Source organism: Phacochoerus africanus, chromosome 15 (assembly GCF_016906955.1).
Source record: "Phacochoerus africanus isolate WHEZ1 chromosome 15, ROS_Pafr_v1, whole genome shotgun sequence".
NCBI classification, from domain to species: Eukaryota; Metazoa; Chordata; class Mammalia; order Artiodactyla; family Suidae; genus Phacochoerus; species Phacochoerus africanus.
This window is the reverse complement of record NC_062558.1, coordinates 110,325,405-110,352,261: the sequence shown is the minus strand read 5'-3', so window position 1 is coordinate 110,352,261 and position 26,857 is coordinate 110,325,405. Positions and strand designations below refer to the sequence as shown.

The 26,857-nt window shown below is 37.4% G+C and overlaps 1 protein-coding gene across 4 annotated transcripts in view; it reads left to right on the top strand.

Moving 5' to 3' along the window:
* The window catches only part of HPSE2 (heparanase 2 (inactive)), a 726,022-nt gene that overhangs the window by 436,187 nt on the left and 262,978 nt on the right, over window positions 1-26,857 (top strand). The window lies entirely within an intron of this gene.

Genomic DNA, 26,857 nt, shown 5'->3' with positions numbered 1-26,857 from the left:
TCTAGGGTGGGAAGCACTTATTGTCTTGCAATGGGAGACTTCTGAAGTGTTTTCCAACAGAGGGCAAATGCTACCTGTTACTAGGGAAAGGTTGGCTACTTTGTAAACTCTGGGAGGTTCACAAGGGTCTTCAGCTCCAACATCTGGTGTGGCACATCCAGATGTCCCTATCTCATATTTCACGGTACTTTTTTTTCTTCCTTCAAGCCCTGATACTACCATAAAAGACCTGTACTAACTGAGCACTCAGATGTTTCTAAAGCCCTATAACCCTCTCAGATCTTCAGTCTTCTTTTTAGCTATATCTGCTCTTCTACCACAAGATATCAGGGCACCTTTATAAATGACCAGAGAAGTTTTCTGACTCTCACATTTAGTTATTAGATACTTGTTAACAGCCCTCAATTTCTCATTATTTTTCTTCATATCCTCAATACAATTTTGCAGAAATCTGCAAATATGTGATCTTTGTAGACATTCCTCAACCCCCATATCTTTTAAATTACTGCAGCTGCATCCCTCTGTCTGGCTATTTTCTCAACTCGGCACCACTGAAATCTTTGGCACCACTTACCCCACTCAAGATGGGTGGTGAGTGAGCTAGTCCCAAATCCCCTGCTTTCTTTGACCATTCTCACTATTATTTGCAGTAGTTTGAGTATGCCCAGAAGCAGGCACAAAGATAGGATTAGATGTGCCAGATATTAATTAGGAGTTGGGGTTGGTCAGAGTGGAGGAAGTCTCCAGACTAGTCCAATGTCTGTAGGAAAAGGAAGGGACGAATAGGGTTAAAGGAGTCTTGAATTACAGCACAGTTCTACAAAAGGTTCTGTCAGGCACATTTTTCTGCAGAAGTACTCCAACTTGCTGGAATAGACTTGCCTTAATACCTTTGGCCACCATATTCAATCACTGATTGGGAACAGCTCATGGGAAGTGTGGCCTCAGAATGAACACAGTGATAAACTCAGATGGGCAGCAGCTAAAGCCAATAACCAGTTATATGTACTGTAGCAGAGTTTGTGAGTGGCATATTTCATGGTTCACATACACACAGAATCATTTTTTAAGATCAGCAAATCTTCATGTTCAGTATTAGCAGATGAGGGTGTCTGAAAGGCTGTATCCAAGAAAGAGGATGGTGCATCTGCAATTCAAATTCAAAACACACAGAGAGATAGTTTCCCTAGGGATCAGACTCAATCATACCATTAGAATTATAATTTTTTTCAGAATGCGTTTGTATAATTTTTTATGGCCAGTCTAAATAAATGACTCCCATTCATGCCTTTGTTTCTATGTGGAAATATGAACCAAGTTTCCCACAGCTGACTGAGTCTTTGGAACACAAGATAATTATAAACTGAGGACTCCTATGGCCATGAGAGGCCACTTGGACTCCTAGGTACTTTGAGATGTAAATCACCAAGTGTGTGTTCCAATCACTGTTTCAGTAGCTTAGGCAAAGCATGGACTTCTCTATACATGCCCTTTCTGGACAAAGAGTCTTCAAGCTTAGCAACTACATTCCACCTTCATATCCAAAAGAGACATAATGTAAAAGTTGTGACCAACATGACTAGTGCATATGTTTCTGTCTCATTATTCTACCCTGTGTTGATAATCTGCTGGTTGTATCCAGGTTACTGTATCTCAGCCTATAAATTTCTAAAAAACAAGAACCATGTTTCATCTTTAATTACACTCAATACCCAAATGACTTATTCAGTGTCAACAAGTATTTAGTGACCTCTTTCCTTAATTCTCTCCCTCCTCACCTGAAGCAGATTTTTATTGTTCCCCATTAGAATCACAGTCTTGGAGAGACACCCTATATCTCTGTAAAAACATTTCTTTTCCCTGCATTATTTAGCTCCTAACCCCCCTCACATATGTGAGAGCTGCGTCTGTCCTAGAACCAAAATGTTTTAAGTCAAGTAAGACGTTTTATATGTCTTATTGCCATACAGGAAAATTTATCACTGGCTCGGGGGACCTTTGCTAAAAGCAAACAAATGAACAAATGAACAAACAAACAAAACTGGTTAGTGTATCATCATGGCATCTTAAGAAATTTCTTCCAGAACAAGCCATATTCAAGGCTTCAACACATATGTATGGAAGCAAGAATTTTTATTTTTCCTGACATGTTCTGAAAAAGGATGGACTGTGGATGTTAAGGTAATGATATGATCTCTTAAGAATTCTTCTCAGTCTTTTGGAGTTCCCGTTGTGGCACAGTGGTTAACGAATCCAACTAGGAACCATGAGGTTGTGGGTTCAATCCCTGGCCTTGCTCAGTGGGTTAAGGATCCGGCATAGCTGTGAGCTGTGGTGTAGGTCGCAGACGTGGCTCGGATCTGGCATTGTTGTGGCTCTGGCATAGGTAAGCTGGTGGCTACAGCTCCGATTCAACCCCTAGCCTGGGAACCTCCATATGCCATGGGAGCAGTCCAAGAAATGGCAAAAAAAAAAAGTATTCTCCTCAGTCTTTCAATGATATCCTCCTATATTTCCTCAATTCATGTATGCTTTATATGCTTAAAGAAAATTAACATCCTACTTGGGAAGTAGGCAAGTGAAGTATTATAATCGACACCTGAAACTATAGAGTTAAATGATGTGTATAAAGGGTAAATTTGTGACCAGTGATTAGAAAACTGAGAAATCAGGATGAGCTATAATCTTTAGGAAGTAAAATATAACAAACAATAAATATGTATGTATCATGTGTTGTGTGCTGGGCCCTGTGGCTAGACTCAAGACTACAAGGACAAATAAGATCAGGGCATTGGACAATTTAGAATCTGTTAAGTAGTCCTCAAGCTTATCTAGTATAAAACTAATATCATTAAAACAATTAAAATCTTTTTATTATTATTATAAACAGACAAATGAAAAATAAAAAAATAGTATGGAGGAGTTTATGATGAGAAGCAATAGTCTCCTGATCCTTCTCTTCCCACTACCACCTATTCTAGCCCCTCTCTCCAGGAATAACCTTCTTCATTTAAACATGTTAAACCTTTTTCCTTTTTGGTATTTTTACTAGGAAGAAAACAAATCTATAGAGACGATATAGCGAATAATGAAATAAATACTCATCTATCCACCAAAAACTAACTGTGTTAAGATTGAAAAGTCTTTATTTATAGACATACTAGCTTCAAATCCCTTTTTTTGGTTAGGAAAGAAAATTACAGATATAGCCAAAGCCTATGTGAGTATTCCTATCTCATCCTTTTACCCTCCATCGCAGGATAGAGGTAGCTACTAACCACTGAATTTTTTATTTACATTTCTCATCATTTTTCTTTTACTTTTATACACTATGCATAGTATACATATAGGTAAATACATAGTATAGTGCATATTTAGTGTATTTCCATACTGAATGTATAGTATTATTTTGTATGTTGTAACAATTCATGTAAATAGTATCATACTGCATATATTATTCTACAACTCACCCTTTTTTACTCCACATTATGTTTTTGAGATGTTTCTCTTCTTGTACATGCAGCTCTAGCTCATTCTCTTTAAACTACTTATCATTTCTCATGGATGGACATTTAGGTTGTTGCTAATTTATTGGTACTGCAAACGTTTCAGGCAAAATGTGCATTTTTCTGATGATTAGTGATGTTGCACACCTTTTTGTAACCTGTTTGGGTATTTGTATGTATTCTTTAGAGAAATGAATATTCTGATCCTTTGCCCATTTTTTAATAGGGTAATTTTTTTTTGCTATTGAGTTGTATAAACGCCTTATATATTTTGTATATTAATCCTTTATAAGTATATGATCTGCAAATATTTTTCCCATTGATAGGTTTCCTTTTTATTTTGTTGTTTTCTTTGCTGTGCAGAAGACTCATAGTTTGATATAATCTCATTTGTCTATTTTTGCTTTTGATGCCATATCCAAGACATCATTTTCCTGAATGATAATTAGAAGCTTTTTTCCTATATTTTCTTCTAAAGAGTTTTATGGTTTCAGGTTTTATACTTGTCTTTAATCCATTTTGAGTTAATTTTTTTTGTATATAGCATTCCGTTTCATTCTTTTGCACATAGATGTCCAGTTTTCTCAACAGAATTTATTGAATAGACTATCTTTTCCTCCTTGTATTTTGGCACCCTTATTGAAGAGAAGATGAGCATATGTTTGTAAGTTTATTTCTCAGCTGTCTGTTTTGTTCTATTTGTCTATATGTCTGTTTTGTTTTTTGTTTTTGCCAGTATCATACTGTTTTGATTACTGTAGCTATGTCATATGTTTTGAAATTAGAGACTGTGATACCTCCTGCTTTGTTCTTACTCAAAATTGTTTTGGCTGTTTGAGGTCTTTTGTGGTTCCAAAGGAATTTTAAGGTTTTTTTTCTATTTCTATAAAAAAAATTCTACTGTGATTTTGATGGGGTTGTTTTAAATCTATGATAATTTTCTATGGACATTTTAACAATATTAATTCTTCCAGTCCAAGAACATAGGTTTGTCTTCTATTTATTTGTATCTTAAAAAGGGGGGGGGGTAGCTCCCATCATGGCTTAGCAGAAATGAGACTCTAACTAGTATCTGTGAGTGAGGACTCAGGTTTGATCCCTGGCCTCACTCAGTGGGATAAGGATCCTACGTTGCCATGAGCTGTGGTGTAGGTCACATACATGGCTCAGATCTGGCATTGCTATGGCTGTGGTGTAGGCCACCAGCTACAGCTCCTATTTGACCCCTAGCCTGGGAATCTCCATATGCCATGTGTGCAGCCCTAAAATGACAAAAAAAATTCTTATACCATTGTTTTGTAGTTTTCGGCATACAAATCTGTCATCTCTTTTAAGTTTATTTCTAAGTATTGTATTCTTTTTGATGCTAATATAAGTAGAATTATTTTCTTAATTTCCTTTTTGGATAGGTTGTTGTTAATGTAATAGAGATGAAACTGTTTTTTGCATATTGACTTAGTATCCTGTGACTTTACTGAATTAGCATATGAGTGCTATAGGTCGTTACAGAAAGGATAAACAAGGATTTCTACATACAAGACCATGCCATCTTCCCAACAGAAACAGTTTTACTTCTTCCTCTCCAAATTGGATGCCTTTCTTTTTTTTTCTTGCCTAATTGCTCTGACTAGAAAAAGAAAAAAGTCCACGGCTAATACCCTATTCCTTAGTAAAAAGCTGAAAGCTTTCCCTCTAAGAGTTAGAGGGTTTTTTGGTGGATTTTTGTTTGTTTTTTATTTTATTTTGTGGATGTCCTTTATCAAGTCAAGGAATATCTCTTCTCTTTATTGTTTCCTAAGACTTTTTTTTTTAATTATGAATGAATGTTGAATATTGTAAATTTCTTTCTCTGCATTGATTGAAATAAATGTAATATTTCTGCTTTAACCTGTTGAAATCATGAATTACAGTGATTGAATTTTGAAAGTTTAATCAGCCTTTCATTAGTGGAATAAACTCCACTTGTTTGTGTTATTCTTTTTAAATATTTTTGGATTGACTTTGTTAATATCTTCTTGAGGTTTTTTCCTTATATTTTTATGAGGGATATTAGCCTGTATCTTTTCTTTCTTGTAATGTCTTTGCTTCATTTTGGTATCAAGGAAATGCTAGTCTCCGAGAATGCATTGAGATTATTTTCCTCTCTTCTGTATTCTGGAAGAGATTGTGTTGAATTAGTATTATTTCTTCCTTAAATAGTCACTGATATAGAATTGATTTCACTGGTGAAATAAACTAGGTCTGTTTACTTTTTCAGAATGTTTTGAGATAAGAATTCGATTTCTTTAGTAGATATACCATTATTCGTGTAATCTGCTTTTTCTTAAGTGAATTTTGGTAGTTTGTGTTTTTAAGACATTGTTCCATTCTATGTTAAGTTCTCAATTATGGAGACTATGTTGTTCCTGAAATCTTACTTTCCTTTAAAAATATATATGGTTTGTAATAATCCTCTTTTATTATTCATATTGATAGTTTACCTTCTCCCTTTTTTTCTTGGCCAGTTTGCTAGAGTTTTAGCAATGCTTTTTTTTAAGAGAACTAGCTTTGGTTTCCTTAATGTTTTATCTATTGTTTCCCATATTATTCTTTTCAACTATGTTTATTATTTTTTTCTTCTTGCTAGCTTTGCATTTGATATACTTTTCTTTTTGTAGCTTAGATTAGTGATGTGGAACCTTTTAAAATTTTAAGTGAAAGTGTTTATTAATGGTATCAATTTCTCCCTAAGCCCTGCTTTAGTCACATCCCACAAATTTTGATGTGTTCTATTTTTATTTTTACTCTATTCAATATGTTTTCTAATTTCTCTTTTGACTTCCTCTACTAAAAGTTATTTATGGAGTTTTCATTGTGGCTCAGTGGGTTACGAACCTGACTAGTATCCATGAAGATGCAGGTTTGATCCCTGGCCTTGCTCAATGGGTTAAGGATCCAGCATTGCTGTGAGCTGTGGTGTAGGTCACAGATGCAGCTCAGATCCCACATTGTTGTGGCTGTGGTGCATACCAGCAGCTGTAGCTCTGTTTCGACCCCTAACTTGAGAGTTTCCATATGCCATGGGTGCAGCCCAAAAAGAAGATAGATAGATAGAGAGAGAGAGAGATAGATAAATGTATGTTATTTATAAGTCTGTTTTAATTTCCAAATATTTAGGGGAATTTTACAAATACCTTTCTGTTGTTAATTTTCAGGTTAACTCCAATATGATCAGAGAATATACTTTTATGATTACAATTCTTTTAAATTTGTTTAAGTTTGTTTTATGGCCCATAATATGGCCTATCCTGGTGAATATGTTAAATAAATTCTTGTAAAGATTGTATACACTACTGTTGCTGCATGTGATGTTCTATAACTGTCACTTAGATCAAGTTGTTTGACAGTATTGTTCAGGTCTCTATATTTTTGCTAATTTTATGTCTACTTGTCCTCTCTATTACTGACAGAAATGTTGATGTCTTGAGTATAAGCGTAGATTTGACTCTTTCTCCTTTTAGTTAGTTATCTCAGTTTTTCTTCAAGTATTTTTGGAACTATTCTTTGTTGCATATACTCTTAGGATTATTATATCTTCTTTGTGAATTGATTTGTATTATAATATTATATCCTCTTGTATCCCAATTAAATTTCCATTTTCTGAAGTCTGTATCTCTATTATTAATATAGACACTCCGTTTTGTTTTTATTAGTGTTTGAGGATATTCTCTTCATTTATTCTTCTCCCGAGTTTGCCGATCATCTTATGATCATTACCTTAAACTCTTCATTGAGTAGAATGCTGTCTCCACTTAGTTGTTCAGTGGTTTTATCTTATTCCTTCACATGGAGCTTGTTCCTCTGTCACCTCATTTTACCTTTGCTCTTTTTATTTCTATGTTTTTTGGTTGGTTATGTTTCCTGACTTTGGAGAAGTGACCTTTTCTAGGAAGTGTCCTGTGTATTCCAGCAGTCGACTCTCCTCTGGTTGCCAGAACTGTATATGCTAGGTGTGTTCTCTATTTGAGCTGCAGAGGTCCTTTCATTGAGGTGAGCTGACTGCTGTGGGAAATCTGGTACGTATGACTGACTCCGGATCTGGTTGGTTGCCAGGCTCTGTCTTGCATGGAGGCTGCCAGCCGTTGGTGAGACAGGCCAGGTTACAAGGCTCCTGGCTTCAAGGTCTAGTGTGTACCAAAGCAGTTGTTGGCTCACTGGTGAATGGGACTGGATCCTAGAGAGGCTGGTTGAGGGCCCAAAGTTTCTTAGAGCATGGATAGGGCTGAAGCCTAGGTGATCCAGGGGGTCCTGGAGCTAGTGCTGGATCCCTTGGTCTCTGGCTACAGAGCCCTGGGGGTCTTAGAGCTGGTGTTGGCCTGCTGGTGGGCAGAGTCAGGGTCCTGTGGGGCCTGGTGCCAGTAATAGACTGTTAGTGGATGGGCCAAGTCCTGGTATGACAGGCTCTGAGGCTGTGGTGGTTCTGGGGCTGATGCCTACTCATGGATGAGTGGAAGAGCCTGTGTCCTGGGGATAGTGCTGGCCCACAGGTAGGTGGAGCCATGTCCCGGGGTCTCTGGCTACAGGGCCCTGGGATTCCTGGAGCTGGTGCTAGTATACTGGTGTGGGGGTGGACTGGTCCTGGGTAGGTCCTTGGTCTGGTGGGCAGGGACAGGTCTGGGGCATATGTTTGCTCAGGGGGTCTTAAGGCAGCAGGCCTGCCAGTGAGTGGGGCAGTGCCCTTTTATTCTCTTTTTAAATATTTTATATTGAATTATTTTAGCCTTATGGAAAAATACATCAAATTTTATGAACTCATAATTTATATATAGTTCATAGAGTTTTCATATGCTCTTCTTCCAGCTTCCCTTAATGTTAACATTTGACGTAACTATTGTACAATTATAAAAATAAGAAAATTAATTAATACAACACTATTAACTAACCTAGAGACCAATTTTTCATAATTGACCAATTTCCCCACTATTGCCATTTTTATGTCCTAGGATCCCATCTAGGATACTAAATTGCATTTACTTGCCATGCCTTCAATCTGTGATCGTTCTTTAATCTTTCTTTCCTTTTCATGACCTTGACCCTTTTGAAAGAGTCCAGGCTAGTTATTTTGTGGAACGTCCCCTGTCCCTTTGAGTTTGTCTGATGTTTTCTAATGATTAAACTGAGATTCTGCATTTTTAGTTGAAATACCACTAAACTAATGTGTACACTTTTCAGGGCTTCATGTCAGAGTGCCTCGTGTCAATATGTCTACTGAGGTGAATTTTGATCACAAGAATAAACCTGATATCTTCCAGGTTTTTCCTCTGTAAACTAACTATTTCATCTTGGTGATTAATAAATATCTGTGGGGAGATACTTTAAGACAACCCAAATACTTTTTTTGTCATCATACTCTTACATACTAATTTTTAGCATCCATCAATAGTGCTTGACTACAACAATTGTTACTGAGTGTTGCCTAATATAAATTTTCTATGTCTATTCTTTTATACTTATTAATTAGTATTCTGTGAGGAAGAGCTGTTAGTCCTTTCCCTTTTATTTATTTAGTGAATTCTTTATACAGAATGCCTCTGGGGTATTTATTTTTATTCCATGAGTTATAATCCAGTGCTGTTATTATTTATTTTGTTGTTCAAATTGTCTCAGCTTTGGCCACTGAGAGATCCTTCAGGTTGTCTCTTTATGTCATTTTGACATACCTTCATCATTTTGTGAGCACTTCCTTACTTTCTGGTACCATAAGATGTTCTTGTCTCTTCTCATATTTTTGCTGACCTAGCTCTTGCATCAGTTCCAAGGAGCCTTGGTCCCTTTTATTAGAGAATGGTACTTAGAAACCAAGATTTGGGAGTTCCCTTCTTGACTCAGAAGTTAACCTGACTAGGATCCATGAGAATGCAGGTTCTATCCCTGGCCTCACTTAGTGGGTTAAGGATCCAGTTTTGCAGTGAGCTGTGGTATAGGTTGCAGACGTGGCTTGGATCCTGTGTTGCTGTGGCTGTGGTATAGGCCAGTGGCTACAGCTCCAATTGGACCCCTAGCCTGTGAATCTCCATATATTGCAAGTACAGCCCTAAAATAGCAAAAAGAGAAAGAAAAAAAAAGAAACAAAGATCTGGATGCCAGGTATGCCGATTGATACTGGAATGTCATTGCTTCCAGACCTGCTCAATGGAGGAAATATATATGTGTATATTAAACACACCCATGTATAGAACTGTATTTTTGTATCTGTTCATCTGTATGTGAATTAAACTGATACCTCCAATTTCAATTCAACTCCACAGAGCTTCTTGTGGCTTTCTTCCTTTACTTAATTGAAATCTATTTTTGTAACATAGATTTTTTAAATTTTTTGTTTAATTAATTTCCATTTGATAGGAATTTTTTTTTGGTCTTTTTTTTTTTTTTTTTGAGGGCCTCACCTGTGGCATATGGAGATTCCCAGGTTAGGGGTCCAATCAGAGCTGTAGCTGCTGACCTACACACAGCCACAGCAATGCCAGATCCGAGCTGCATCTGCAACCTACACCACAGCTCACAGCAACGCCGGATCCTTAACCCCCTGAGTGAGGCCAGGGATCAAACCTACAACTCCATGGTTCCTAATCAGATTCATTTCTCTGCGCCATAACAGGAACTCCCATTTGATAGGAATTTGAATTGTTTTCAGTTATGGACTATTAAAAAAGAGTGCTATACTATTTGCAATAGCCAAGACATGGAAGCAACCTAATGTCCACCAACAGATGAATGGGTAAAGAGGATGTCATATAAATACACAAAGAAATGCTACTCTTCCATAAAATAAGAATGAAATAATGACATTTTGTAGCAACATTGATTGACCATTGATTATCATACTAATCAGAAAGAGAAAGAAAAATACTATATGTTACCACTTACATGTGTAATCTAAAATATTACACAAATGAAGTTATTGATGAAACAGATTCACAGACATAGAAAAAAACATATGGTTACCAAATAGGAAAGGGGATAGGGAAGAGATAAGTTAGGAGTTTAGAATTAGCAGATGTAACCTACTATATATAAAATAGAAAACAACAAGATCCTACTGTATAGTATAATATATACTATATAGCATAGTATTCTATATAGCATATATTCTATATATAGCATACATAGATATTCTATATAGTACATATTCCATATAGTATATATTCTATATAGTGTGTATATATATATTCACACACAATATACATATATATTCTGTATGCTATATAGTATTCTGTATAGTATACTGTATAGCATAGCATAGTATTCTGTATTCGGTATCCTTTTTTTTTTTTAGGGCCACACCTGCAGCTCATGAAGGTTCCCAGGCTAGGGGTTGAATTGGAGCTATAGCTGCTGGCCTGCACCACAGCCACAGCAGCACAGGATCTAAGCCGTGTCTACAACCTATACCACAGCTCAAGGCAACACTGTATCCTTAACCCACTGACCAAGGCCGGGGATGGAACCTACATCCTCACGGATGCTTAGTCAGATTTGCTAATGTCTAAGCCACAATAGGAACTCCAATATTCAGTTTCCTATAATAAACCGTAATGGAAAAAGATATCCAGAAAGAATATTTATAAATGAATCAATGGGCTATATACCAGAAACTAACACAATATTGTAAATCATCTCTACTTCAATTTAAAATGACTGCTGCAATGATAATCTTTGTGCATGTAATTTGAAAAGGTCTTATCAGTATATACATACATAGGAAAAATGTCTAGTAGTGTCTTGGTTGGTCTTGGGGCATTTACATTTAAAATTTTGATAGATATTTTCAAACTATCCTCTAAAATACTATTTGCATCTTTTAAAATCATTTTCTTAAGGGGCACGTTTCTTAAAAGCAGTCCTAGCCTCTTTACTAATGTCAGTGTCTCTTTTACTCTTCCTTTCATGGTTTAAATGGACTTCTGATGGGATCCAGAGGTCTTACTATACCCTGGCATTTAGTTTTCCCTTTAATCTAGTTAACTTGATTAGTGCAGTAATTAGTCCCTAGACGGAGTCTTATGATAATGTTCTACTTTTTACTTACAGACATTTCCCAAATCTCATTCTCCTTAAACAGCTTCGATAAAATTATGGACATTTATGCTGACTTCTTTATAACCTAGTTAAGGTTTCATGCCCCTGACTGAACTGGAGATATTTCTCTTTGTATTAAAATTAGCTCTCAGCTTAGAGTTATCTTCACTCTTTGCAAAATGGCAGATTTTGTGAAAAGTAGGCAATTTTCAACTGTTCTCTCTTAATAGCTATGATTAAAATACCCCATTTCTTATTGGTTGTACTAACTAATCCTAATGGCTACCCGCTAACTGATGTTTTCTCTCTGAATTACAAAAGGCTAGTTCAGAGTTCACCTGAACTACTCTGAAATAGTTCAGAGTTCACTACTCTAAGTAGTTCAGAATTCACCTCACCCTGCTTTAATTCTCACATTTTTTTCTGGCTGGCACTAGAAATTCCTCTGTTCTTCCATCCTCTGTTGAATAGTCACCTCTACCTCCCCAATATTAGTCATTCAGAACTGAACACTTAAGGCAATGAGTATATGATTTGAATGCATTTAACAACATGTTGTAATACACATAATCTAGGGGGGATTTGCTACAATGTATAATGATCGTATATATATAGGGTAAATAAAGGTACAGACAGATTGCAAATAGTATTGAATGGATATATATGCCTCTGCTATACAGCAGGTCCTCATTTCTTATCGATAAAAATATAATAATTTGCATAAACTAATCAAAACTCCAGGTCCATCCTACTCCCCCCGACCCACTTGACAACCGCAAGTCTGTTCTCTATCTCCATGAGTATGTTTCTGTTCTTTAGATAGGCTAATTCATGGCATATTTTAGATTCCACATATAAGTGATATCATATGGAATTGGGCTTTCTCTTTCAAACTTATTTCACTTAGTAGGAGAATCTCTGCTTATATCCATGTTGCTGCAAATGGCATTATTATGTTCTTTCTTATGGCTGAGAGGTATTCCATAAAGTACATATACCACATTTTCTCAATCCATTAATCTGTCAATGAACATTTAGGTTTTTCCACTGTATTGGCTATTGTGAATAGAGCTGCAGTGAACATACAGGTGCATGTATCCTTTTGAATTGCAGTTCTGTCTGGATATATGCCCAGGAGTGGGATTGTTAGATCATACAGTAGTTCTGTATTTAATTTTGCAAGGAACCTCCATACTGTTTTGCCTAGTGGTTGTCCCACTTTGCATTCCAACCAACACTGTAAGAGGGTACCCTTCTCTCTGTACCCTCTCCAGCACTTGTAATTTGGAGACTTATTAATGATAGCCACTCTGAACAGTGTGAGGTAGGACCTCACTGTAGTTTTGATTTGCATTTCTCTAATAATTAGTGATGTTGAGCATTTTTTAACGTGCCTTCTGGCCATCCATTATGTCTTCTTTGGAAGACTGTCTCTTTAAGGCTTCTGCCCGTTTTTTGAAGGGGTTGTTTGTTTTTTTACTGTTGAGTTGTATGTGTTGTTTGTTTATTTTGGATATTAAGCCCTTGTCAGCTGCATCATTTGCAATTATTTTCTTCCATACCTTAGGTTGTCTTTTCCTTTTTAATATTTTTATCATTTTCTTAGCTGTGCAATGCTTGTAAGTTTGATTAGGACCCACTGGTTTATTTTTGTTATTCTTTCTTTCTTTTTTTTTTTTTTGTCTTTTTGCTATTTCTTGGGCCGCTCCCACGGCATATGGACGCTCCCAGGCTAGGGGTCGAATCGGAGCTGCAGCCACCAGCCTACGCCAGAGCCACAGCAACGCGGGATCCGAGCCTCGTCTGCAACCCACACCACAGCTCATGGCAACGCCAGATCCTTAACCCACTGAGCGAGGCCAAGGATTGAACCCGCAACCTCATGGTTCCTAGTCGGATTCGTCAACCACTGAGCCACGACGGGAACTCCATATTTTTGTTATTATTTCTATTGCCTTCGAAGACTGACCTAGGAAAACACAGTTTATGTCAGACAATGTTTTGCCTACGTTCTCTTCTAGGAGTTTTATGGTGTCTTGTCATATGCTTAACTCTTTAAGCCATTTTGAGTTTATTTTTGTGCATGGCATGAGGGTGTGTTCTAGTTTCATTAATTTACATGCAGCTGCCAGTTTTCCCAGTACCATTTGCTAAAGAGATTGTCTTTTTTCCAATTTTATATTCTTGCCTCCTTCGTCAAAGATTAATTGACCATAGGTGTCTGGGTTTATTTCCGGGCTCTCTATTCTGTTCCATCGATTTGTTTGTCTGTTTTTGAACCAGAACCACACTCTGCTGAATACTGGAGCTTTGTAATATTGTCTGAAGTCTGGGAGAGTTATGCCTCCTGCTTGTTTTTTGTTTTCATTTTTGTTTTTTTCCTGCAGATTGCTTTGGCAATTCTGGGTCTTTTATGGTTCCATATAAACCTTTAGATTATTTGCTCTAGTTCTGAGAAATTCGATAGGGATCACATTAAATCTGTAGATTGCTTTACATAGTATGGCCACTTCAACAATATGAATTCTTCCAATCCAGGAGCATGGAATATTTTTCCACTTCTTTGAATCTTCTTCAGTTTCCTTGAGTAATGTTTTATGTTCTCGGCATATAAGTCTTTGAACTCCTTGGTCGGGTTTATTTCTAAGTATTTAGTATTCTGGAGTGCGATTTTAAAAGGTATTATATTTTTATATTCCTTTTCTATTATTTCATTGTTAATATACAGAAATGCAACTGATTTCTGAATGTCAACCGTGTATCCTGCTGCTTTGCTGAACCTGTTGATCATTCAAGGTTTTTGTGTGTGTGTGTGGAGTCCTTAGGTTTTCTCCATATAGTATCCTGTCAAACTGCAGAGAGTGACAGTTTTACCCTCTTCTCTTCCAATGTGTGATAACCTTTTATTTTCTTTGTTTCTCTGATTTCTGTGGCTAGGGATTCCAATACCATGTTGAATAAAAGTGCTAAGAGAGGGCATGCTTTGCTTGTTCTAGATTTTAGCAGGAAGGCTTTCAGCTTTCTTCTTTGAGTACTATATCAGCTGTTGGTTTGTCATAAGTGGCTTTTACGATGTTTGGATGTGGCCCCTCTATACCCACTTTGGTAAGAGTTTTTTTCTTTTTTGTCATGAGGGGGTGTTGGATTTTGTCAAATGCTTTTTCTGCATCTATTGAGATGATCATGTGGTTTTTTTTTTTACTTTTCTTTTGTTAATGTGCTTGCATGACTGATCGATTTATGTATGTTGAACCGTCCTTGTGAACTTGGGATGAATCCCACTTGGTCGTAGTGCATGATTGTTTTTATGTGTTGTTGGATTCGGTTGGCTAAAATTTTGTTGAGGATTTCTGTGTCTATATTCATCAAAGATATTGACCTGTAATTTCCTTTTCGGTAGTGTCTTTACCTGGTTTTGGTATTAGGGTGATGGTGGCATCATAGAGTGTCTTTGGGAGTGTTCCTCCCTCTTCAGTTTTTTGGAAACATTTAAGTAGGATGGGTACAAGTTCTTCTTTGTACGTTTGGTAGAATTCACCTGTGAGGTCATCTGGTCCTAGACTTTTGTTTGTAGGGAGTGTTTTTATTGCATATTCAATTTCATTTCTTGTGATCGATCTGTTCAAATTACTTATTTCTTCTTGATTTGGTTTTGGTGGGATGTATGTTTCTAGAAATCTGTCCATTTTCTAGGTTGTCACATTTGTTGGCATGTAATTGTTCATAGTATTCTCTTACAGTTTTTTGTATTTCTGCAGTGTCCGTTGAGCTTTCTCCTTTTTCATTTCTTACTGTGTTTATTTGGGTTCTCCCTCTTTTCTTCTTGGCATGTCTGGCCAGAGGTTTGTCAATTTTGTTTACCCTTTCTAAGAACCAGCCCTTGGTTTCACGATGTTTTTTCTATTGTTTTTTGAATCTCTATTTTATTGATCTCCTCTCTAATCTTTATGATGTCCGTCCTTCTGCTGAATTTAGGTTTTGTTTGTTCTTTTTCTAATTCTTTTAGGTGGTAGGTTAGGCTGCTGATTTGAGATTTTTCTTCTTTTTTGAAGAAGGCCTGTATCCCTGTGAAGTTCCCTCTAAGAACTGCTTTTGAGGCATCCCATAGATATTGAATGGTTGTGTTTTCATTGTCGTTTGTCTCAAGGTATTTTTTTTTTATTTCCTTTTTTATTTCCTCATTGACCCATTTGTATTTCAGCAACATGTTTGGTTTCCTTGTAGTCAGCTTTCTTCTCATTTTTCCCCCTGTGGTTCATTTCTAGGATCATGCCATTGTGGTCAGAGAAGATGCTTGAAATTCTTTGTGTACTCTTAAATTTGTTGAGATTAGTTTTGTGCCCAAGCATGTGATCAATCCCAGAGAAAGTTCCTTGTGCACTTGAAAAGAATGTATTTTTTTGGGGGGGGGGGTGGGGAGGGATGTAATGCTCTGAAAATATTAATTAACAGTTCTATTGTGCCTAACAGTTCTTCTGTGTCATTTAGGATCTCTGTTGCCTTACTGATTTTCTGTCTAGAGATGTGTCCATCGATGTGAGTGGCTTATTAAAGTCTCCTACTACTATTGTATTTGCATCAATTTCTCCTTTTTTATGTCTGTATCTGTTGTAAGTATTTGGGTGCTCTTATGTTAGGGGCATATATATCATGGAATGTACTATCCTCTTCTTGAACTGATCCCTTCATCATTAAATACTGTCCTTCTTTGTCTTTCTTTATGGCCTTAGTTTTATTTTTTTGTGTATGTCTTTTTTTTTTTTTGTCTTTTTAGGGCTGCACCTGCTGCACATGGAGGTTCCCAACCTAGGAGTCAAATTGGAACTAAAGCCACTTGCGTTTACCACAGCCATAGCAATGCAGGATCTGAGCTGCATCTGCAACCTACACCACAGCTCACAGCAGCACTGGACCTTTAACCCAATGAGTGAGGCCAGGGATCAAACCCACATCCTCATGGATGGTAGTTTGGTTCATTAACCACTGAGCCATGATGGAAACTCTGCCTTAGTTTTAAATTCATATTTTCTTCTGATATGAGTATTGCCACTACTGCTTTCCCTGTTCTTTCCATTTGCATGAAATAATTTTTTTACATTCCCTCACTTTCAATTTATATGTTTCCTTTGCCCTTAGTTGAGTCTTTGTAGGCAGCATATCATAGTCTCTTTTTTTTTTAATCCAGTCTTCCAGTCTGTGTCTTTTGATTGGATCATTCAGTCCATTGACATTTAAGTTAATTATTCGTAAATATGTATTTATTGGCATCTTAAACCTTGTTTTCCAGTAGATCTATGTTTCTCCTTTGTTCTTTTTTTTGTTGTTGGACGATTCCCTTTTATCTTATGCTTGTGTCCTCTTCTTTTTAGCTTTTGTGAATGTATTGTTTTGGTTTTGAATTTTGTTGCCCTGCTTTTCAAATAAATTATCCCCTTCCTATATCTGCTTGCTTTAGCCAAACATTCATATAGACTCAAACACATTCTTTAAAAGTCTCGATTTTCTTACTCTCCTTCCTGACATTTTAAGTTTTTGATGTCCTTTTTCACTTCTTCATGTTCACCCTTTTGCTGTTCCTTGTGTTTATCATAGATTTCTCAATTAGGTTCCCCCCTCCTCTTTTGACCTGTACATTGGCTTATTTAAGTTACTGCTCTCCAGTTGTGATTTCCTCCATTCTATATCTTCTTACTTCCTTTTTATTTAGGGGAGAAATATTGATACACTTTCAGTATTTCTTTTAAAATTTAGTATTGCTGTATTCTTTTAGTTTTTGTTTGAGGAATTCTTTATATCTCCTTCTACTTTAAATGGTAAACTTGCTGGGTATTCTAGGATGCACATTTTTTCCTTTTAGAACCTTGAATATGTCTTGCCACTCTCTTCTGATCTGTACCATTTCTGTGGAGAAATTAGCTGATAGCCTTATGGAGGTTCTCTTATAATTATCTCTCTTTCTTTTTTTTCTTTTTTTTTTTTTTTTTTTGCTTGCTGCCTTTAGAATCCTCTCCTTATCTTTAACTTTTGCCATTTTTATTATATGTCTTGGTGTAGGTCTGTTTGGTTCAACTTGTTTGGGGCCCTCTGTGCTTCCTGTATCTTGAGATCTGTTTCCTTTGAATACAGAGAGTGTTCAGCCTAACTTTTTCCAATATATTTTCAGTTCCCCTTTCTTTTCCTTTTCCTTCTGGAATCCCTATTATGCTTAGATCGGCCCACTTTATTTAATCCCATAGATCTCTTATATTTCTTTCATTTTCTTTTTTTCCATTTGGCTTTTCTGTCTGCTGCCCTGATTGGGTGATTTCCATTATTCTGTCTTCCACGTCACTAATGTGTTCCTCTGCATTATTCATTCTGTTGTTCAGTGCCTTTAATTCAGCTTGTGTCTCTGCAAATGAATTTTCTAATTTTCCTTGGCTCCTCCATATAGTTTCTATTTCCTTTCTAAAGTAATCTGCATTACTTCTCATATCTGCTCTTAATTCCTTCATATCAACTCTTAATTCCTTCATAATTTCACTATCTCCTTTTTGAACTCATGTCTGTTAGACTGCAGAGGCTTGTTTCATTGTTTGCTCCTTCAGGGGAATTCTCCTATTTTCCTAACTGGGAATATTTCCTGAGCTGCTTCTTTTTGCTTATGTTTTTCTTACTCTGTGAGTTAAGGGAAAATGGCTAGTGTGGTCTTGGAGCACTATTTATATGTGTGAGCACTCCTTGGTAGTTTATGAGGGCTTACTTTTTTTGGGTGGGTGGGGCATGCAGGCTTTTTTTTTTTTTTTTTGGATGCTTGCTTCTCTTTCCTCAATGTGTGCTGACCGTTATTCCCTTGATAGTGGGTGTGCTGGTGTGTATCAGCGTGTGCTTCTAGGGAGATGGAGGCAATTGGCAGGGGCTGTAGATGGTGTCTAGTTTTTGGGGTCCTTGACGGTGGCAAAGACTCCTGGGGAGGGTGGTGCAGGCTGCTCCTGGTTGCAGTGTCCTGGGCAGTGGCAGTGGCCCTCATGGAGTGTAGGTGGTGCCCAAAGTGTTTGGCAGTGGCAGTAGCATGTCATGTGCATTCCCAAGGGAGTGAGAGCAACAACAAGTGGGGTTCAGTGGCATTGCCCTCCTCAGTGTCTCACCCTGAGATTACTGGGGCTGTAGGATCCTGTTTTAGGATCCCTAGTGATTGTGGGCCATGTCCAGCTAGGGAGGGCTGAGATGGCTGCAGAGATTTGACCCTATCTCCTGTAGCCTGTGCAAGAGGTGCCCCACTATCTGAGAGCTTTTGTATGCATGGAGAAAGATATTCCTTTGTCAGAGCAAGATATTCAGCCTCTCCTCCTGCCCTCTCCAACAATGGCCCCTTGGTTCTCCTGTTGGCCCAGGCCTTCTCCCACGCTCCCTCAGCTGTGGTGCTCCTTTCCTCAGCCTGTGGTGCACTGCTCCCTAGCCCCTCAGGCTGTCTTCTCACAGCTAACCCTTGTCCTCTCCTAGGAACTGACCTCCAAAGCCTGATTCTCAGCATCCAGCTCCCACCCAAGCATCTCAGGTTTTGGTGTCTGGGGGCAGTGGTACCAAGGTCTGTATGGCTCTCTCTCTGCTTTGCCCTCCTCAGTCTAGCTGGTACATTTTTCTCCGAGGCTTTGAGGATCCCCCTCCCTCTCGACTGATCTCCCTATCAGTTAGGCTTTCCAGGGTGCAGATTCCTTTCTTCTTTCACAGCTCCCTCTCAGGAGTGCTGGTCCCATCCTGATATCTTTTTTCTCCTCTTTCTCTCTCCTTTTTTCCCTTTGTTCTACTCAGTTATGTGAAGGGTTTCTTGCCGTTTTTTGGAGGCTTCAGGTCTTTTGCCAGCGTTTGCTAGATGTTCTCTGAGAATCATTCTACATGTATATGGTTTTTTGAAGTGTTTGTGGGAGAAGGTGAGCCCCATGTCTTACTCCTCACCATCTTTATCCACCTCCAGATTCTTTATTTTATATCTATCAGGCATCTCAAGCTTGATATATCCAAAACCAGAATTATGATTTGTCTTCCCCTTCTCCCATCTCCATTCTTCCATATCTCCTGATTTTAAATATCAAGTTTATCTTTCTGTTGCTCAAATCAGTAGATCAAGTTTTCCTTGACTCTTTCTCCCCCTCATGAACTATATCCAATCTTTAGCAAATCTTATCAGTTCTACCTTTAAAACATCCCAGGAACCCAACCATTTCCACACCTCTCCTGCTACCACCCTGGTCCAAGCCACTATGATCTCTAGCCTGAATTATTACTATTGATTCTGAGCTACTTTCCTAGCTTTCACCTTTGCCCTCTATTCACCCTGCAGTCTCTTTTGGCCCAACAGCCAGGGTTATGCTTTTAAAATGTGAATATGATCATGTTCAAAACCACGCAGTGGTTCCTGTGTCATTTAGCATAAGAGCCAAGGTCCTCACAATGGCCAGTAAGACCCTACACAGTCTGGCCCTGCTGTTACTCTGAGCTCATCTCCTATTGCTCTCCCTTACATTCATTCTGGGGCAGCTGCACTGGCCCCATTGCTGTTCTTCACAATCATCAGTCTAATACCTGTCTTAGGCCTTTGCCTCTACCCTCTGCCTAGAATTCTTTCCATAGCCAGCCCCTTGACTTTCTCCCTAACCTCCACTGGGTCTCTGCTCAAATGTTATCTTATCAGTGAGGCTTCTTTAAAATAGCATACCACACAGATTGGTTCTACTATCCCTACCCTGCTTTACAGGCCCAATTAACCCACACTGCAGCCACATTAAAGGTAAACTCCATGGGGCGAGGACCTATTTTCTGTTTTATACATTGCTGTAACTCTAGAGACTATAATATTGGCTGGCATATAGTAGGCACTCAATAACTATTTGTTGAATAAACGAATGAATCTTACTCGAAATTTTAGCCATCTAGTTTCTTAGATTAATGGGAGCCCTATTTTTTTTGTATGTTCCATTGTTATCTGTCTGTTTTCTTTTTAAAGTGCCAAGTGCTGAGGAAAATTGCCATCATTTTATATATTGGTGTGAATTCATTACTCTTATCCATTTGTAATAAAGAGCTGAGATTAGCCCCAAAATGGCTTATGACAGATTGCAGTCTTGGTTCTTGATTTTAAAAATTTAACCTCTTTGGTACTACTCTAGGTACTGTTTTGTTTCTTTTCTTCCTTTTTGTTTTGCCACAGAACTTCAAGAAGTAATTTCAATGTATCCATGTATTTTTTTTTCTCTACCACTCATTTTTTATGTTCATACCCCAACCTAAATCTAGTCTGTAACCTCATTTTCTGCTTAACCATAGTAGTTTTTTTCTTCTTTTCCTTTTCAGTTTCTTACCAACATCTACCATCATTGATCAGTACCTCCTTGAAACAGTCTCTTTTGGGTTCCTTATTTCTACACTTCTGGTTCTCCTCCTTCTCTGTCTCTCTTTTTCTTCTTTTTTCTTACCTTTATATATGGACAAGTTCTTAAGGTTTTGTCCTCAGCCATTCTGTCCTTCAGAAGTCTCAAGAACTTTCACAGCAATCAACTATCTGCACTATATAGATGACTCCCAAGCCTATCTCTTACATCTTTCTCAGGCCCCAACTCCTCATCTTCAAACTCCCTGCTAGACAAATCTCCTTAAATCTATGTTCCTATGAGATGCCAAGGCAACCTGACTAGAGGACTTAGAGACATTGGCACCCTCTAGTGGAGAGAATAGAAAGTCATCTATAAGTATCTACTTGCTTGGATGAACCCTGACAGCAGATGTTGAGAAAGATGACATTTGTTGAGCTAAATACTCATATTCAAATATTAAATGCTCTATATTCAAATGTATATCATTTTAAAATAAACTCCAGAGTCTATTCGTTCTTGAACTAGAAATAATAAATTATTATACAATCTATCCATTGGGAACTTTCAGTTTCTTACTAGACCATTTATTATGCAACACATAGGAGTTGGGCTGTGAGAACTCTTCCAGCATGGAGACTGTTCTCTGATAGACGCTGTGAAGGATATAATGAGATAAAGTACCACCTTGAGGAAGTTGGACAGTTTAACTGGGTAAACAGCCATTTGCTCTGGAGAGGTGACTAAAATCAGAGGTAAATCTCCATGTAAGACAGTATCACAGGAGATGTCATAAGTGCACTCAGATGCCAACAAATGGTATGGATCCTGAATTTAAAGAAGGTTGAGGTCCACTGTAGGGGAGATTGGTGTGTCCACTGAGGTATGGTTTAATGGAGGTTAGAGGACTTAAACTTATCCTTAACAAAGTATTTCCCAAACTTCTAGCACTCTAGTTCTCAATTTCTGCCATGTTAATAAACCATATATATTATTTCTCCACATTTTTCATCATACTGGCAGTTTTTTAAATAATACCTTTTGCTTTTGTCTTAAGCCATAAAATCCATGAAATAACATGGTTTGATATGCTTTTGTGTTTGATATATATTTCTTTTTCTAATATGTATGAAACAAACACAGAAAAATCTTCATTATATGGAGATAATTTGGAAAAAGGCCACTTAAGAAAGATTAATCTACCTAAAATCAGTATCATTCATATGAATTTTTGATTGCAACAAATTTGATTAGGGTTTTAGTTTATAAATAAAACTAAAAATTATGACAATAAGTGTATTTCATTGTATACTTAATAACATAAACTGTTTATGTCAAATATGAACAATTTGAATGAAAAAGATGATATTTAATTGAATATTGAGTATTTTTCTAATAAAATAATTAACTTTTGTGGCACAATCATATGTATTAAAAAGACATCAAAAATAGACCTGTTTTGATCTTATAATATTCAAATTATTTTTAAACAACCTATTTTGTTATCACCCTTGTGAGTTTCTCTTGTTCAGTTAACTGATCTAATTCTTCTAGATCCTTATTTGTTGGCAGATTTATGTGTGATTTGAGTTATTATCAAACATATTTTTCATTGATCTCACAAAATCCTGTGTTTTTGCTCAGATTTGCAACCTGTCTTTATTACAGATTTATACTGGGTTTGTATTATCTTGGAGAAATTGAAAACAGCATTCATTAATGAGAATATTGCCAAGTAGAAGAAATGTTTAAGTCAGTTCTCAGTTCAGCAGTGAGTATTTTAGTGTTAGGATTACTTTTATTTTCCCATGCATCCTTTAACTCTTGGACAGCCTTCCTAAATTTTTATATCAGAGAAACACTTGAAATATTCTCAAATCTCAGGGAACTTCTGGATAAAAATTATATCTAAAGCTCATAGTATGTCAGTGTGATCATTTGTTGTAGATATTATGATGTAAGTATAATTGTCAGTGTTTTTTAAAATAGAGTAATATTTTCCCAAGAATCCATTTAGTTTGCCAGAATCTTTTGTAGGTTCCCCCTCCCTAAAAAGGATACCAACTCTAATACACATGAGTGGTTTAAATAGGAGAGACTTCCGTATCCCCTGTTTAAAATTTCCTACTTGATTTTTTTGTACCTTACCCAAGGAGGGCTAAAAGTATTATCACAAATTTATGTCATATAAATGGTATTGAGGTATGATATATGGTAAGTTGCAATTTCAGGATTTTTCCTTTCTGTCTAAAACTAAAAATAACATTTTAGACAACGTTTCTAGAAAAGGAACAAAAAAACCAAGTAGTTAATTTTTTGAAATTAATCCCCTTTTTTTCCTTTTGAATTTGAAATGATTTGAAAAAAATTATAAGGCAAACATAGTATGTCTTTATTAAGTAAATGATTTAAGCTGAATGGGATATAATTTTTCTAAAGGTAGGCTTATGAGCTTATTTAAATAAGGATTATGAATTTAATATTATTTTCAGTAGGAAAATAAATTAACAGGGTTGACTTGTAAAGTTACTCAAACTATGTGTCAAAACAATATGAATAAAATTATAGCCTAAGACAATATCTTCTTTTCTTTCTTTGTTTTTGGGTTTTTTTTTTCTTTTGTCCTTTTTATGGCCACATCTGTAGCATATGGAGATTCCCAGGCTAGGGGTCGAATCAGAGCTGTAGCTGCCGGCCTATACCACAGCCACGGCAATGCCAGATCTGAGCCTCATCTGCAACCTACACCACAGTTCACAGCAACGCCAGATCCTTAACCCACTGAGCAAGGGCAGGGACTGAACCCGCAACCTCATGCTTCCTAGTCAGATTCGTTTCTGCTGTGCCACGACAGGAACTCCAAAGACATTTTCTATGAGACTTTGAAAGAAACATTTTATTATTAAGTGGCATGATTAAGTTTATTGTAGATAATTACAGAATTAATATATACATGTATTGGTTTCATGATCACTTTAATAGGGTTATAAATGCATTTTAATTTTAATTGCTATTTTGGACTAAAACCAAATAATTAAGTCTGTTTCTCTAATGTGAAACCTATGCTGTTTAATGTTATTGCTTAGTTACTTGATTCTGGGTTCAATAAGTTCTCATGGATTTTATATTCAAATGAAATGAGACAGTGTTTGCTCCTTTTTCTGATGCTTCCAAAAAAAAATTCTCATACCAATATGGAGACAAAAATGGCAGCAACCCTATATTCCACTTCAAAAACTGATAAGGGATTCAACCAAATAATCATGGTCCTGCTTTATAAAACTAAAAGACCCATAACAGCTGCTAATGGGGCACCTTGTCCACTATGCCTCATCTTTTGCTGAACCCTCTAATGACAGCTTATGGAGCCCTCCTGGTGCTCTACAGAACCCCGTTTGAGAAACATGGGAAATAAATACTACGATACCGTTAACTCCTGGGCATATTTATTAACCTAAAATTTTGTTTCAGTCTGTATGTCATTTAAATTCATGTCATCTATACTTTGTGAAACACTGTCTAAAAGTAGGGAGGGATCAAGATGGCAGAGGAATAAGACATAGCACTTACCTTCTCCCACAAAAATGTATAAAAAGAAGAACACTACATGTAGAATGATTTACCCAGAACATCTACTGAATGCTGAATTAAAAAGCAAGAGAGAGAAGAGGAAAAAAAATGAATCAGGACAGGATCAGCACTCATGAGAAGGAAATGTGAAAGAAGAAAAGAATTTGCACAATGGAGGCCACCTAACTAACAGGGAGATCAGCCTGGGAGATAAACGAGGACAGGAGGGGAGCCTCACAGCCTCAGAGAAAAGCACAGCAGCCAGTCAGAGGAGAGAAGCAAGCAGAGAGAGCTGCATAGACCACTGGTACCACCGACTAAGACCCAATAGCCTGAAACACTCAGGCAGAGGCTAGGCACTGAGACTCTGGAAATGGAGGTCAGTTCCAGGAAGAAGGCTGGGGTGTCTATGTAGAGACACCCTAAGAGGGATGGGGAGGCGTGTGCCACCAGCTGGGCATGGGTGCACCACAGACCAGCAAGTACATGAGGAGGCCTCAGCCCCCACTAGAAGCAAGGTGCCATTGTTGGGGAAGGCAAGAGGAGGAGGGTCAGGACCACCATAGGAACATCTTTCTCTGTCAGCTTCATGGTGGTACACCTCTTGATGGGCTACAGGGGTGGATACAAAACACCACAACCATCTTGGGCTCCAGAAGCAGGCACAGCCCCCCAGTACTATAGGTCCAATGAACAGGTACCACCTGCAGCCCCAGTCACCTCAGGGATCACCACCCAGGAGGGCTCTGCAACTGAGTGCCACCCATTGCCATCAAGCTCCTGGGAATGCACCTGCCCCACCTTTGCCACTGCCAAAGGTTCTGGGTGCAGAACATGCCATAAACCTGTTCACCAACTAATAAGAGGATAATTATCTGCACACACCGAGGAAAGAGTCAGCAAGCATCCAAACCAAAAGCAGCCCTCATGCCTAAAAAAGAGTAAGGCCTCACAACCTACACAGGGACACACCTGCATAAAAATAACCCCCTCCAAGACTACAGTAGATAATTGTTTTCCCCATCCTCAGAGAACAAGAAAAATATGAGCAAAATGAAGAAACACAGGAACCATTCCCAGTTAAAATAACAGGAGAAATTCTCCTGAAGCAGCAAACAATGAAATAGACCTCTGCAGTCTAATGGACACTGACTTCAAAAAGTAGGTAATGAATATACTGAAGGAATTAAGAACAAATATCAACAGTAACACAGATCACTCTAGAAAGGAAATAGAAACTGTATGGAGGAGCCAAGGAAAATTAGAAAATTCATTTGCAGAGACACAAGCTGAATTAAAGGCACTGAACAACAGAATGAATAATGCAGAGGAACACATTAGTGACGTGGAAGACAGAATAATGGAAATCACCCAATCAGGGCAGCAGACAGAAAAGCCAAATGGAAAAAAAGAAAATGAAAGAAATATAAGAGATCTATGGGATTAAATAAAGTGGGCCGATCTAAGCATAATAGGGATTCCAGAAGGAAAAGGAAAAGAAAGGGGAACTGAAAATATATTGGAAAAAGTTAGGCTGAACACTCTCCGTATTCAAAGGAAACAGATCTCAAGATACAGGAAGCACAGAGGGCCCCAAACAAGTTGAACCAAACAGACCTACACCAAGACATATAATAAAAATGGCAAAAGTTAAAGATAAGGAGAGGATTCTAAAGGCAGCAAGCAAAAAAAAAAAAAAAAAAAGAAAAAAAGAAAGAGAGATAATTATAAGAGAACCTCCATAAGGCTATCAGCTAATTTCTCCACAGAAATGGTACAGATCAGAAGAGAGTGGCAAGACATATTCAAGGTTCTAAAAGGAAAAAATGTGCATCCTAGAATACCCAGCAAGTTTACCATTTAAAGTAGAAGGAGATATAAAGAATTCCTCAAACAAAAACTAAAAGAATACAGCAATACTAAATTTTAAAAGAAATACTGAAAGTGTATCAATATTTCTCCCTAAATAAAAAGGAAGTAAGAAGATATAGAATGGAGGAAATCACAACTGGAGAGCAGTAACTTAAATAAGCCAATGTACAGGTCAAAAGAGGAGGGGGGAACCTAATTGAGAAATCTATGATAAACACAAGGAACAGCAAAAGGGTGAACATGAAGAAGTGAAAAAGGACATCAAAAACTTAAAATGTCAGGAAGGAGAGTAAGAAAATCGAGACTTTTAAAGAATGTGTTTGAGTCTATATGAATGTTTGGCTAAAGCAAGCAGATATAGGAAGGGGATAATTTATTTGAAAAGCAGGGCAACAAAATTCAAAACCAAAAATACATTCACAAAAGCTAAAAAGAAGAGGACACAAGCATAAGATAAAAGGGAATCGTCCAACAACAAAAAAAAAGAACAAAGGAGAAACATAG